Here is a 16,458-nt window from a genome sequence, read left to right as displayed (position 1 = left end):
ATGAAGGAAAAAATTTAAGGGCAACCAGAGACAAAGGTCAGATTACTCACAAAGGGAAGCCCATCAGACTAACAGCAGATCTCTCGGCAGAAATCCTACGAGCCAGAAGAAAATGGGGACCGATATTCAACATTCTTAAAGAAAATAATTTTCAACCCAGAATTTCATTTCCAGACAAATGAAGCTTCCAAAGTGAAGGAGAAATAAAATCCTTTACAGACAAGCAAATGCTGAGAGATTTTGTCAACACCAGACCTGCCTTACAAGAACTCCTGAAGGAAACTCTAAACATGGAAAGGAAAATCTGGGACCAGCCACTGCAAAAACATGCCAAATTGTAAAGACCATCAATGCTAGGAAGAAACTGCATCAACTAATGGGCAAAATAAGCAGCTAACATCATAATGACAGGATCAAATTCACGCATCATAATATTAACCTTAAATGTAAATGGGCTAAATGACCCATTTAAAAGACACAGACTGGCAAATTGGATAAAGAGTCAAGACCCATCAGTGCTCTGTATTCAGGAGACCCATCTCACATGCAGAGACACACAGAGGCTCAAAACGAAAGGATGGAGGAAGATCTACCAAGAAAATCGAAAACAAAAAAATCCAAGGGTTGCAATCCTAGTCTCTGATAAAACAGACTTTAAACCAACATAGATCAAAAGAGACAAAGAAGGCCATTACATAATGGTAAAGGGATCAATTCAACAAGAAGAGCTACCTATCTTAAATATATATATGCACCAAATACAGGAGCAACCAGATTCATAAAGCAAGTCCTGAGAGACCTAAAAAGAGACTTAGACTCCCACACAATACTAATGGGAGATTTAACACCCCACTGTCAATATTAGACAGATCATTTAGACAGAAGGTTAACAAGGATATCCAGGACTTCAACTCAGCCCTGCACCAAGCAGACCTATTAGACATCTACAGAACTCTCCACCCCAAGTCAACAGAATATACATTCTTCTCAGCAACACATCACACTTATTCCAAAATTGACCACATAGTTGAAAGTAAAGCCTCCTCAGCAAATGTAAAAGGACAGAAATCACAACAGTCTCTCAGACCACAGTGCAATCAAATTAGAACTCGGGATTAAGAAACTCACACAAAATTGCACAACAATTGCATGGAAATTGAACAACCTGCTTCTGAATGACTATTGAGTAAATAATGAAATAAAGGCAGAAATAAAGATGTTCTTTGAAACCAATGAGAAAAAAGACACAACATACCAGAATCTCTGGGACACATGTAAAGCAGTGTGTAGAAGGAAACTTATAGCACTAAATGCCCACAAGAGAAAGCAGGAAAGATCTAAAATCAATACCTTAACATCACAATTAAAAGAGCTAGAGAAGCAAGAGCAAACAAATTCAAAAGCTAGCAGAAGGAAGAAATAACTAAAATCAGAGCAGAACTAAAGGAGACAGAGAAACAAAATACCCTTCAAAAAATCCATGAATCCAAGAGTTGATTTTCTGAAAAGATAAACAAAATAGACAGACTGCTAGCAAGACTAATAAAGAAGAAAAGGGAGAAGAGTCAAATAGATGCAATAAAAAATGATAAAGAAGATATCACCACTGATCCTACAGAAATATAAACTACCATAAGAAATACTATAAACACCTCAACACAAATAAACTAGAAAATCTAGTAGAAATGGATAAATTCCTGGACACATACGCTATCCCAAGACTAAACCAGGAAAAAAGTTGAATGCCTGAAGAGACCAATAACAGGCTCTGAAATTGAGGCAATAATTAATAGTCTACCAACCAAAAAAAAAGTCCAAGACCAGACAGATCCACAGCTGAATTCTGCCAGAGGTACTAAGAGGAGTGGATTTCATTCCTTTTGAAAATATTCCAATCAATAGAAAAAGAGGGAATCCTTCCTAACTCGTTTATGAGGCCAGCATCATCCTGATACCAAAGCCTGGCAGTGACACACCAAAAAAAGAGAATTTTAGACAAACATCCCTGAAGAACATCGATGTGAAAATCCTCAATGAAATACTGGCAACTGAATCCAGCAGCACATCAAAAACTTACCCACCACTATCAAGTTGGTTTCATCCCTGGGATGCAAGGCTGGTTCATCATATGCAAATCAATAACCGTAATCTATCATATAAACAGAACCAAAGATAAAAGCCACATGATTATCTCAATAGATGTAGAAAAAGCCTTCGAAAAAATTCAACAGCCCTTCATGCTAAAAACTCTCAATAAACTAGGTATTAATGGAACATATCTCAAAATAATAAGAGCTATTTATGACAAACTCACAGCCAGTATCATACTGAATGGGCAAAAACTGGAAGCATTCTCTTTGAAAGCTGGCACAAGACAAGGATGCCCTCTGTTTCCACTCCTATTCAACATAGTGTTGGAAGGTATGGCCAGGGCAATCAGGCAAGAGAAAGAAATAAAGGATAATCAATTAGGAAAAGAGGATGTAAAATTGTCCCTCTTTGCAGATGACATGATTGTGTATTTAGAAAACCCCATTGTCTCAGTCCAAAATCTCTTTACACTGATAATCAACTTCATCAAATTCTCAGGATACAAAATCAATGTGCAAAAATCACGAGCATTCTTATACACCAATTACAGACAAGCAGGGAGACAAATCATGAGTGAACTCCCATTCACAATTGCTTCAAACAGAATAAAATACCTAGGAATCCAACTTATAAGGGATGTGAAGGACCTCATCAAGGAGAACTGCAAACCACTGCTCAAGACACAAAAGAAGACACAGACAAATGGAAGAACATTCCATGATCATGGGTAGCAATAATAAATATTGTGAAAATGGCCATACTGCCCAAGATAATTTATAGATTCATTGCCATCCCCATCAAGCTACCAATGACTTTCTTCACAGAATTGGAAAAAACTACTTTAAAGTTCATATGGAACCAAAAAAAAAGAGCCCACATTGCCAAGACAATCCTAAGCCAAAAGAACAAACCTGGAGACATCATGCTACCTGACTTCAAACTATATTACAAGGCTACAGTAACCAAAGCAGCATGGTACTGGTACCAAAACAGAGATATAGACCAATGGAACAGAACAGAGACCTCAGAAATAACACCTCATTTCTACAGCCATTGGATCTTTGACAAACCTGTTAAAAACAAGAAACAGGGAAAGGATTCCTTATGTAATAAATGGTACTGGGAAAACTGGCTAGCCATATGTAGAAAGCTGAAACTGGATCCCTTCCTTACACCTTATACAAAAACTAATTCAAGATGGATTACAGATTTAAATGTTAGACCTAAAACCATAAAAATCCTAGAAGAAAACCTAGGCAAGACCATTGAAGACATAGTCATGGGCAAGGACTCCATGACTAAAACACCAAAAGCAATGACAACCAAAACCAAAATAGACAAATGGGATCTAATTAAACCAAAGAGCTTCTTCTCAGCAAAATAAACTACCATCACAGTGAACAGGAAAACTACAGAATGGGAGAAAATGTTTGCAATCTACCCATCTGATAAGGGGCTAATATCCAGAATCTTCAAAGAAATTAAACAAATTTACAAGAAAAGATCAAACAACCCCATCAAAAAGTGGGTGAAGGATATGAACAGACACTTTTCAAAAGAAGACATTTATACAGACAACAGACACATGAAAAAAATGTTCATCATCACAGGTCATCAGAGAAATGCAAATCAAAATCACAACGAGATACCATCTCACACCAGTTAAAATGGTGATCATTAAAAGTCAGGAAAGAACACGTGCTGGAGAGGATGTGGAGAAATAGGAATGCTTTTACACTGTTGGTGGGAGTGTAAACTAGTTCAACAATTGTGGAAGACAATGTGGCAATTCCTCAAGGATCTAGAATGAGAAATACCATTTGACCCAGCTATCCCATTACTGGGTATGTACCCAAAGAATTATAAATCATGCTACTATAAAGACACATGCCCAAGGGTGTTTATTGCGGCACTATTCACAATAGCAAAGACTTGGAACCAACCCAAATGTCCATCAATGATAGAATGGATTAAGGAAATGTGGCACATATACACCATGGGATACTATGTAGCCATAAAAAAGGATTTCATGTCTTTTGTGGCAACATGTATGAAGCTGGAAACCATCATTCTGAGCAAACTATTGCAAGGACAGAAAACCAAACACCACATGTTCTCACTTATAGGTGGAAATTTAACAATGAGAACACTTGGACAAAGGGTGGGGAACATCACACACTGGGGACTGTCATACGATGGGGGGCTGGGGGAGGGATAGCATTAGAAGAAATACCTAATGTACATGAGGAGTTAATGGGTACAGCAAACCAACACGGCACATGTACACATATGTAACAAACCTGCATGTCGTGCACATGTACCCTAGAACTTAAAACAAACAAACAAACAAACAAACAAAAAAAAACCCCACCTAACTCTTGTTTTATTCCAGTAGGTACCTGTAGTGGTTCTGTACACCAGCAGCTGTGGGACCAGATGGACTCTGAGGCCCTCCCCTGCAATATCCCTGGGATTCTACGGGCTCTGCCTCCAAATCTCATCCAGTTCCACTTCAGCATCTAGACCCAAGGGTCACTGAGCCAGGCCACATGAAAGCTACCAGCCCTCAAAGAGTACAGACCCCACTTCCTCCATCAGCCTTAGGGGCTACACATCCCAGCCTGCCCCCATGTATCTTTATCTGTTTGATTTCATACTGGAGCATTTTTTCAGTGTCAGCAGGGTCTGCACTGGCAAAAACTACCTTCTCACTGGAGATTTTGGCAGGAATCACTGCATAGGAAAAGAAAAGATGGAACCTTTAGCAGCTGGTGGGGACAATACACCTGAGGTCTGGATGATCCAGGGTCCCTGAAGAAGTCTATAGGGCAATTCTTGGTTTGGGTGTGGTCGGGTTGTGAACAATATGATGTACGAGAAGGGGGACGTGGAAACGTCTCCTCTGCAGTCACTGGAAGTTTCAAACCCCTCAGGCTTATTAGGTCCTATAACCGCTAAGCTCTTTCTGCCTTTTGAACCAGTTAGTCTGGAGAGCTCTGGTTCTCCATAGCCATTTGTGCAGTGGGGCACAGGGTAGGAGTCAGAGTAGAGAAGGGATGAGGAGGCCCATCAGGGCAGTTGGTGTGAAGTTTATCTATTGCTGTGGTCAAGGCCTCTCAGCCCGCACCTACAGTTGATATTAGTACATGTTTATTGAATTCATAAGTGTTCTGACCCTGCACTGAGGTATTGCATCTCTTGTGATTTGAGCATTAATAATCAAAACTGTTGATGAAGTTCTTCTTCTGTGCCTGGCCTTGCACTAGGCACTAGACCCATGATGTGATTAAGACGGGGTCCCCATCCTGCAGAGCTCTTGATCTAGTATAGGGCACACTTATAAAGAACAATAGCACAGCATAGTAGGAGCACTAATATGGTTAGAGATGCTGAGGCAGCACCAAGGAGCCAGAGAGCTTGCAGAGAAAGGGAGAGACCTAAGTTAGACTTTGAAGGATAAGTAGGAGTCTGCCAGGAATTTAAGCATGTGAGGGAAGGCAAACAAATCAAAACAAACAAAAACAACAACAACAACAAAAATCTCTATTCTCTGTTGTTTTCTGATACACTCAATCAACTTCGTGATTGAAATGGAAAATTTCTAATAAACTCATCCATACCCAGCTTTCAACATAGTAATCCACATGTAGACTGCTGAATATTTTAAGAAAAAAAATTACCAAATTTTTCAGGTAGTTTGTGTCACACTACTTTTATAGTTTCTAATTTATTTTGTGCCTTTAATTTTGTCAGATCATCTTTCTATGTGTTCCTTATTAACTCACTCCACATTTCCATAAGAGGTATTCCCTAATATTTCATAGATTCCTCAATTTTCTAATCTCATCAGTGTTGCAATGTATACTTGGAATGTTCCATCTCATATAATATATCTTCATTATTTGGTACCACTTACCACTACTCTCTTAGTACAATTCTGCTCTCCTTTGGCTTCCGTGAAAGTATTTTCATCTGTTTTCTTCAGTTTTCTGAATGTTCAGATTTTTATCTATTTTTTTCTTTCCATACAAATGTTGTTCTTTATGAAGTCTAAGCTAAGCTGCTAGAACATAGAGACCCAAAAATCCACTGGAATACACTGGCTCAAACAAGCTAGAAATTTAATTCTTGCTCATAGGATAGTTCACAGATTGACTGTGGCCTGGAGTAGACAGGTAGATGTTCCAAAAGGATATTGAACAGTCAAGATTCATTTTACCTTCTTGTTTTAACACGTTGATGGGTGTTTCTTCTCTGACTAACTCACCATGATTTTTTATATTCCAGGTACTGGTAAAGTATAAAGAGAGCATATAAAATGCAAGCAATCAGAACAAAAATAAATCAAGAATACAAAAATTACAGAAAAAAAAAATAACAATTCCTTTGTTAATCTTGTTAATCTTTTAAAAAAAACTTTTTCAAAAATAGAATTAGAGGAGATGATTCTAGATATATTTTGTGAGACCAGCATCACTTTGATACCAAAGCCAGACAAAGCAACCACAGAAAATAAAACTATAGGACAACATCTCTGATAAAAATAGGAAAAAAAGTAATAAATTACTGTCAAATGAAATTCCACAACAGATTACGTCTGGCATTCAAGGCTGATTTAATATACAACAATCAATCAATGTGTTAGATCGTATTAACAGAATGAAAGATAAAACCAACATAATTGTCTCAATTGACACAGAAAAAACATGTGAAAAAATTCACATACTTTCCTGATAAAAACTAGCCAACAATTTAGGAATAGAAGAAAATCTCCTCAACATAATAAGGGCCATTTATAAAAAGCAGACACAATGGGGATGAGGGCAGTCTTTTCAATAAAAGGAGTGCAGGAAACTGAGTATCTACATGCAAATGAGTAAAAATTGATCCTTATTTTATACCATATACAATAATCAACTCAAAATGAATTAAAGGAGCAAAATGGCAGAATGGGAAGGCCCAGACTTTACTGCTACCCACAAAAAGTTCAAATAGCAACTATCCACAGACAATTATGCCTTGGTGAAAATCCTTCACATTGGGAATAAACCTGAGTCACCTGTGTGGTCCAGAGAATGGAATAAAAACTGCATAGAAAACAGCAGAAAAAAATCTTACTTTGATCACATCACCCTCTTTCCCACCCTCAAATTAACACAGTGCCACACAAAGAGAGTTTTCCCATGATCACAGTTCTTACAGAGAGGAAAAAAAAAAAAAAAAGTGAACCAGAGGTGAGGTGAATATTAAGTTCCCCAGCATTTTGAGATACTTCCCAAGAAGCGCACTCCCTTCTCACCTAAAGGGAAACAGCAAATATTGGCATGGTTAGATCACCTAGGGACAAATAGAAATAAAGCAAGGAGTTTTATCCCATAGCAACAGCAGTAATAGTTCCATGTACCTTTCAGCAACGATGCCCACTCAGAGTTACCACCTAACAGCATAGCCCATCTGCAGAGTTGAGCTGTTCATACCAGAAGTGGAGAGAGTTTCTAGCTGGCTTGAATCCCTAGACAGCCAGTCTCTAGGACTGGCCTCAGAGCCTACCAAGGGACCCTGTCCAAGGAGGGAGACAACCACCGCAGCAAATTTTGGCAAAGAGTAAGGGCTAGATCTGACATCCTCAGTCATTTAAACAGTGGTTGGACCAGCTTCAAAGCCCACCTCAAAGTTGTACATAGGCAGAGAGACAAATCTTAATTAACCATGCATTTCTACTGAACACAGCAGCTAGTCTTATACGTGCTGATTAGAGACTTTGCCTAATTGTGAAGATTCTACTGCAATCCTGTCCAACTTCTGATCTCAAATAGTGGTACCACCTGGCCAGGGAACATGCCCTGTGGCCTGGCTCAGTCAGAGGTAATTGTAGTTTCCCATCCAGCAGCTCAGCCTGATTACAGAGCTCAGCGAGTAGTCTTGACAGATAGCAGGGCCCAGCCAGATGCTCCATCTAATCCCAAAACAAGGGCATCAGTCCAGCCATCTACAGAACCTGAAAGCAAACTCTGACTGAACAGATTTGTTACCAGTTGGCCCATCCAGAATCATAGTCTAGACTACATAGTGAAAGCCAATCCCTGCCAAAGAGCATGTATAAAAGCTGAAGAAGGTGGATGCCTACTTAAAGGTACAGACATTAACACAAAAACAGAAAGATTACAAAGAATCATGAAATCATGAAACTTCTAAAATAAAATAACAAATTCCTCAAAATAAACACTAAAGAAAGGGAGATCTGCCAAATGGTAAACAAGGATTCAGATTAATTCCCATAAAGTTTAGTAACTTATAAGAATATACAGGTAAAACCTTAAATGAAATTTGGAAAACACTACATGAACAAAATAGAAAAAGACAAAGAAGTATGAACAAAAAAAAAATAGCAATCCTAGAGATTGAGAATATAATGACTGACATGAAAAATGCCATAGAAAGCTTCAACAGCAGCCTTAGTCAAATTGAAGAGTCAGTGAGCTCAATGACAAAACATTTGAAATTATCCAATCAAGAGAACAAAAAAAATTAAAAAGAATAAATAAAGCCTGAAACATTTATGGGACACATTCAAGAGATCTAATCTATGCATAATAGGAGTTTAAAAAGGAGATGAAAGAGCCAGTAAGTGTATTTTAAAAAATAATGGCTGAAAACTTCCTTAATCTGGGAGAAAATGTCAACATCCAAGTACATAAAGTACAGAGGTCTCCAATTAAATTCAATCCAAAAAGGAGTTCACAAAAGCACATAATAATTGAACCATCAAAAATTAAAGAAAATAAAAAAATTCTGAGAGTAGCAAGAGATAAGAAATATATCACAAAAAAAGGGGGTCCAAATACTGCTATCAGTGGATTTCTGAGCAGAGATTCTTCTGTTCAGCGGAGATTGGGATGATACACTTAAAGTGCTGAAGCAAAAAGCACTGTCAATGAACTCCTTTTGTTTATAGTAAAGTTATTTTTCTGAAATGAAGAAGAAATTAAAAAATTTCCCAGCCAAATAAAAGCTAAGGGAGTTCTTTACCAATAGGCCATCCTTATAAGAATTGCTAATGAGAGTTCTATAAAAAGACACAAAAGGTCACTAATTAATAACATGGAAGTTACAGAAATATAAAATTCAATAATATAAGTAATACTGAACCAGATTCAGAATACTCCAGGACTGGAATTGTGTTGTGTGTTGTAAATTTATACCTAGTAAAATGGTTAAAGACAATTATTAAAAACAACTATAGCTATGATAAACAATTAAGGGATACATATCACATATAATGTAAATTCTAACATCAAAAACATAAAATATGAGTGGAGAGACCAAAGTGTAGAGTTGCTGCATGCAATCAAAATTATGTTGTTATCAACCTGAAATGGACTGTTATTAGAATAAGATATTCTATGTACGCATCATAGTAAAATAGAGAAAAAATCTCAGTAGACACACAAAGCAAAAATAGAGAAGATGCAAAACGTATTACTGAAAAAAAACCATCAAATCACAAAGGAAGACAGGAAGAGAGGGGTAAAAAAGGCAAAGTATCTATATAACAACCAGGAAACAATTAACTGAATTCCAATAGTAAGTCATTAACTTCAATAAATACTTTGAATTTACATGGATTAAATTCTCTAATAAAGAATTTATTTAATAGATATGAAAATATCCAATTAAATGCTGTTTACAAGAGATTTGCCTCACTTTTATGAACATACATAAGCCTAAACATTAAAAGATGGAAAAAGATATTCCACACAGTTAGAAACCAAAAGAGAAAAGGGGCAACTCTACTTATATCAGGAAAGACGAGTTAAAGTTCTAAACTAAAAATACTGACAGAGAGCAACATTATATAATGATAACAGGGTCAATTCATCAAGAGAATATGTATGTACCCAACACTGGAGTACCTAAATATATAAAGAAAATATTAAATGATCTGAAGGAAAAGATTGATGGTAACACAATAATAGTAGGGTACTTTAATGCTCTACTTTCAATAATGAACAGATCAGTGAGACAAATATTAATAAGAAAGTATTGGTCCGCCTACAGACTAGGGGGAAGCTATTTGCAAGTCATATCTCTGATATGGGGTTAATATCTAAAATATGTAAGACAACTTTATAGAAAGAAAGTAAATGATTACAAAATGGGCAAGATACATAAAGAGACACTTTTCCAAAGGAGACATAAAAATGCTCAGCAGGTATATAAAAATAACTTAACATTGCTGATCATAAGAGAAATGCAAATTAAAGCCACAATGAAATATTACCTCACACCTGTTAAATGGCTAGTCTCAAAAAGATGAAAGGTAAGTGCTGGCAAGGATGTGTTGAAAAGGAAAGCCTTGTATGATGTTGGTAGGGGAGTACATTAGTACAGACATTATAGGAAACAGTATAAGGGTTCCTCAAGCAACTAAAAATAGAATTACCATATGATTCACCAATTCAATTTCTGAATACATATTGAAATGATTTAAACAGTATGTCAAAGAAATGTCTGCACTTTTGTGTTTGTTGCAGCACTATTCACAATAGCCAAGTTATATAATCAACCTCTAAGTGTCCAATAACAGATAAATGCATAAATAAAACGTGGTATATACATATAAAGAAATACTATTCTGCTTTGTCATAAATTGTCACAGTGACTGCATGACTGAAACTGGAGAACAGTATTCTAAGTGAAATAAGCCAGGGACAGAGAGACAAATATTGAATGTTCTCACTTATATGTGGAAGCTGCAACAATGGAACTTAAAGAAGCAGAGAGTAGAATGGTAATTACAGTGGCTTGGGGGAGGGAGGGAGAAAATAGGAGATGATGATGAAAGGATATAAAGCCTCAATTAGATAGGAAGAATAAGCTTTGCTTTTCTTTGAGATATGTTGCACAGCATGGTGAATATAGTAAATGATAATGTATATTTCAAAATTGCTAAGAGTAAATTTCTAATTTTATCACTAAATGATAAGTATTCAAGGTGATGAATATGTTAATTAGCTTAATTTACTTATTCCATATTGTAATTATAAATCACTACATCATTTTATATTTAATAAATGTATAGAACTATAACCTATCAATTTATATTTAATAAAATAAATTTTGTTGGAAGGACAAAAGGCCTAAACATAAAACCCGACACCATAAAACTCTGAGAAGAAAACAGGAGAAATGTTCTTTGACATTTGTCTTGGCAATGATTTTTTAGATATCACACCAAAAGCTTAGGGAACAAAAGCAAAAATAAATCAGTGGAACTACGTCCAACTAAAACATTTGTGCACAAAAAAGGAAATAATAGAGTAAACAGGCAATTTACAAAATAGAAAAAAAAATATTTATTTGCAAACCACATATCTGATGAGGAGTTAATATCCAAGATACATAACACACTGATGCAACTCAATAGCAAATAACCAAATACCAAAAATTTTTTTAATGGGCAGAGGACCTGAATAGACATTTCTCCAAAGAAGACTTCAAAATGGCTAACAGGCTTATGAAAAGATGTTCAACATCACTAGTCATCAGAGAAATGCAAATCGAAATCACAAGGTGATATTGCCTTACACCAGTTAGGAAGGCTAGTATCAAAAAGACAAGAAACAAGTATTGGTGAACAGACCCCGATACACTGTTTGTGAAAATGTAAATTGGTGCAGCTGTTGTGGAAAATAGTCAGGAGATTCTGACAGAAACTAAAAATAGAACCACCATATTCACAATGCCCCAAATATGGAAACAACTTAAGTATTCATCAGTGGAGGGATGAATGCAGAAATTGTGGTGTGTGTGTGTGTGTGTGTGTGTATGAATAAAATATAATGTATATATGGAATATTATTTAGCCTTTCAAAATATCCTGCCATTTGCCACAGCTTGGATGAACTTGGAGGACATTGTGCTACGGGAAATAAGCCAGATGCAGAAAAATAAACTACTGCATGATCTCACTTAGGGGTAACTAAAAAAAAAAGGTCAAATACATGGAAATATAGGATAAAATGATGGTTGCCAGGTGAAAGGGTGGATGATGGGAAATTAGGAGATGTAGGTCAGGGGATACAAAGTTGCAGATATGTAGAATACATAAATCTAAAGATCTCATGTATAACGTGAGAACTATAGTTAATAGTATTACATTGTATTAGTATTATATTGTGTGTGTATATATATAGTATATAATAGTATTATATTGTATTACATAGTATCGTATTATATTGTATTCAGTAGACAATAGACTATAGATTCTCTTGCCACACTCACACAGAGAGACCCAGAATGGTGCAACTATGTTAGATAATGAATATGTTCTATTGTAACCTTTCACTCTATATGGGTATATCAAAACATCATGCCTATGAACTTAAATGCATGCCATTTTAACAGGGTAGGTTAATTTCTATTTGATAAAGCATTGTGGGATTTGCACATATGTTTTTATGTGCTGTATTGCCTAGAATTTAATCACTGTTCATACCTAGCAGCAAAAGATGCAAAGAAATGCAGTTTTCATCTAGGTAAATAAATGCTCTGCTGAAAAGTAACTGTGAGCAATTATCTTGCTGGAAAGACAAGAATGCAGATTGATAATTTCTACCAGGACTAGTCTTAAAATTGTATCTTTGTCTATTTATTACCTTACTTCATATAGTTTCCTGAGTGGCCCAATTTGCAAATGTAGGTTATATAACTCCTGTAAGCTAACTAATACAAAATGCTTCATGACTAGCTCTAATTTCTATTACGATTTCCATAAATAAATATATACAAATTTGTTCCAGTCACCCTGTGTAAAAGCTGAGTTGTGGATGCTTAATATAGTGTATACTCATTGAATTCTGCTATGTGATCTACAGACACATATGTTTTTGACAAATTTTATTCTTCATGTTCTTCAAGATAATGTCAACTATTTCTTTTTCTTTTCTTTTCCTTTTTTTGAGACGAAGTCTCACTCTGTTGCCCAGGCACTGGAGTTCAGTGGCTTAATCTTGGCTTCAACTTCTGTCTCCTGGGTTCAAGCAATTCTCCTGTCTCAGCCTCCCGAGTAGCTGGGACTAGAGGTGCAAGTCACCACACCCGGCTAATTTTTGTATTTTTAGTGGAGATAGGGTTTCACCATATTGGTCAGGCTGGTCTCAAACTGCTAACCTCAGGCCTCAGGTGATTCACTCCCCATTCGGCCTACCAGAGTGCTGGGATTACAGACATGAGTCACCACGCACAGCCAACTATACCTATTTTTTAAAAATCAGCAATAAACTATAGAAAATCAAGTTAATCCTATAGAAGGAATGTATGTGATCAGTTTAAATGAATAATTTTGTTATAGAAACTAGAGTCAGGAAAACTACTTTAACAGTTATCATGGTAATTTGTGCAAGAAATAATGAGAGTCTAAATTATCACTGAATCATCTGAGAATGGTAAAACACTACAAAAGCCAAGGATTAAAATGAGGAAAAATTAAAAGATTTTGGTAAGGAATTTAATCATAGTGTGAGAAAGAATGAGCCAAGATAACTTGCTGGATTCTGAATTGGGAAATTGAGCAATGTGATGGGGAGAAGTTTGGGTAGGAGGAAGGAAATTAAGTTTATTGCCTCAGCAGGAGTGCCCTTTGATCCTTGATATCCCTGGTTTTTGCTTGATTTAAAAAGCAAAGATTGATGGTTTGGCAAAATTTATTATAAATATGAAGCTAATAAGGCCTCAGGAGGCAGATGGTAGAATACTTCACATTTCTATCCAAGAGAGATATATTTGTCAGACATAGACATTGAGAAAGTTTTACAAATATTTTTAATTTTCTTCATATATTCACACTGAAAAAAATCCATTTTGTCCCTGGTGTTGGGAAAAATGTGGAGCATGATCATGAGAAAAGATAATATTCTGTTGACTACCACTGAGGCCTAATTTAGAGTACTTATTCTTATATGTTTTTCTCTATGTATTCCAAGTATGTGTCTTGAATTATCTTTGAAGTCCATAGTAAATATACCAACCTAAGACTCTGTTTTTAAAACCACTCTTACAGAGAATTTTAGAGGAAACTTTATGTTACTGAAATTGTGGAAGTGCAACTGATCTGTGAATGAACTTGTCAAGTAAGCATTTTACAGGAAATGAGATTGAATTGTGTTTCTTATTTTAAGATCCAACTGAAACTATTGTTGCATAATGAAAGGGATAGTTGGAACAATAATTTTGGTCAAGTGTAGTATTAAAATTACAATAAGATTGTGGGGAGAATGATCACCTATCAATTTGTTCACACAAAAGTAATGTTATATGCTTTTTAGAGCAAATAATTAGACACTTGTATTAATTAGGTAATAATAAGATAATATCCAATCAGCTCTATAAATGTGATATGTTCCTTTTCACATTTTTTGTCAATTATAAAAATATAAAGAAAAAACATAATATCTTAAATATGTGATTAGTTTGATTATCTACAGTTGTGATGGAAGACTCATTAACCACTGTTAAGTACACCTCTCTCTGATGAAAACTTAACCTGGATTAGGATAATTAAAAGTACCAGGAAAGAAGCAACTGGAAAGAAAGTCCATATATTCAACGTATTTCTTACTATTGTTTTTATACACACTTTTAACTTAATCTTATTTTTTTAAAGTTCATCTTTTATTTTAGATTCAAGGGGTATTTGTGCAAGTTTGGTACATTGGTATATCTCATGATGCTGAGGTTTGGGGTGCGAATAATCATGTAATCTAGGTAGTGAGCACCGTACCCAATAGGTAGTTTTTAAAAAAGCTCTTGCTTCCTTGCCTCCCTCCCCTCTTTGTGGAGTCCCCAGTGTTTATTGTTTGGCTCTTTGTCCATGTGTTTTACTTGCTATTCTTGAAGATGGAGAGAGTCATATAAAAATCATTAAAAAGTCAGGAAACAACAGGTGCTGGAGATGATGTGGAGAAATAGGAACACTTTTACACTGTTGGTGGGATTGTAAACTAGTTCAACCATTATGGAAAACAGTATGGCGATTCCTCAAGGATCTAGAACTAGATGTACCATATGACTCAGCCATCCCACTACTGGGTATATACCCAAAGGATTATAAATCATGCTGCTATAAAGACACATGCACACGCATGTTTATTGCGGCACTATTCACAATAGCAAAGACTTGGAATCAACCCAAATATCCATCTGTGACAGACTGGATTAAGAAAATGTGGCACATATACACCATGGAATATTATGCAACCATAAAAAAGGATGAGTTTGCGTCCTTTGTAGGGACATGGATGCAGCTGGAAACCATCATTCTTAGCAAACTATCACAAGAACAGAAAACCAAACACCGCATGTTCTCACTCATAGGTGGGAACTGAACGATGAGATCACCTGGACTCGGGAAGGGGAACATCACACATCGGGGCCTATCATGGGTGGGGGAGGGGGGAGGGATTGCACTGGGAGTTATACCTGATATAAATGACGAATTGATGGGTGCTGATGAGTTGATGGGTGCAGCACACCAACATGGCACAAGTATACATATGTAACAAACCTGCACATTATGCACATGTACCCTAGAACTTAAAGTATAACAATTTAAAAAAAAAAATGATGTTGTCTTCTGACCTTATTGACATCAACAAAAACCTCTCCTTCTGCCTGCTCTGGAAGATAAGTTAATACTCATTGAAGGTCTTTTCAAAGACCTATTTTATAGCAAGTATACTATATAACCTACAATAAATGTTATAGCCTTCAAATTTGTTAGTAATCTGTTTTTCATTTTGTATGATTGGGCAATAGACACTATTTTACACATATTTAATTCTCTGGATTAAAATAAATATAAGTATTATTTACAATCAATACAAAAAATATGTTGGATTATATTTTAGAAAATATTTCTAGAAAAGAAGGAAACAAAGAAAATGTATCAGAGTTTTAATCATTGTGCTGGTTAATATTGAGGAGTGGTACTAGAAAAATCAAATGTCACAGTCTGTAAGCTTTCTTGGAGGGAATTAAAGACACTATTGAATGATTAAATATTTGTTCATTTAGATATCAGTGTAATTCATCATTTTGATTTTAAAAAGAGACATAACACATCAATGTAAATCTAGGACTCAAATGTTTATGATGAAAAATTTTGTTTAATTTGTCATGCTTTTGTACTTTCACTTTTTTCTTTCTACTTCTTTCCTTTAAATACACAAAACATACTGACTCAAGCAAAATAATTTCTTAAATTCATGAACTGGATTGAAAAAATAATTTACTTAATTTCACTCACTAAGCTGTTGGAAATGTACATAGTTATATGTGCTCAATACTTTTATGATTTTGTTGGTATTC

The sequence above is a fragment of the Piliocolobus tephrosceles genome, chromosome X, assembly GCF_002776525.5.
Source record: "Piliocolobus tephrosceles isolate RC106 chromosome X, ASM277652v3, whole genome shotgun sequence".
Lineage (NCBI taxonomy): Eukaryota > Metazoa > Chordata > Mammalia > Primates > Cercopithecidae > Piliocolobus > Piliocolobus tephrosceles.
Note: the sequence above shows the minus strand (reverse complement) of the source record.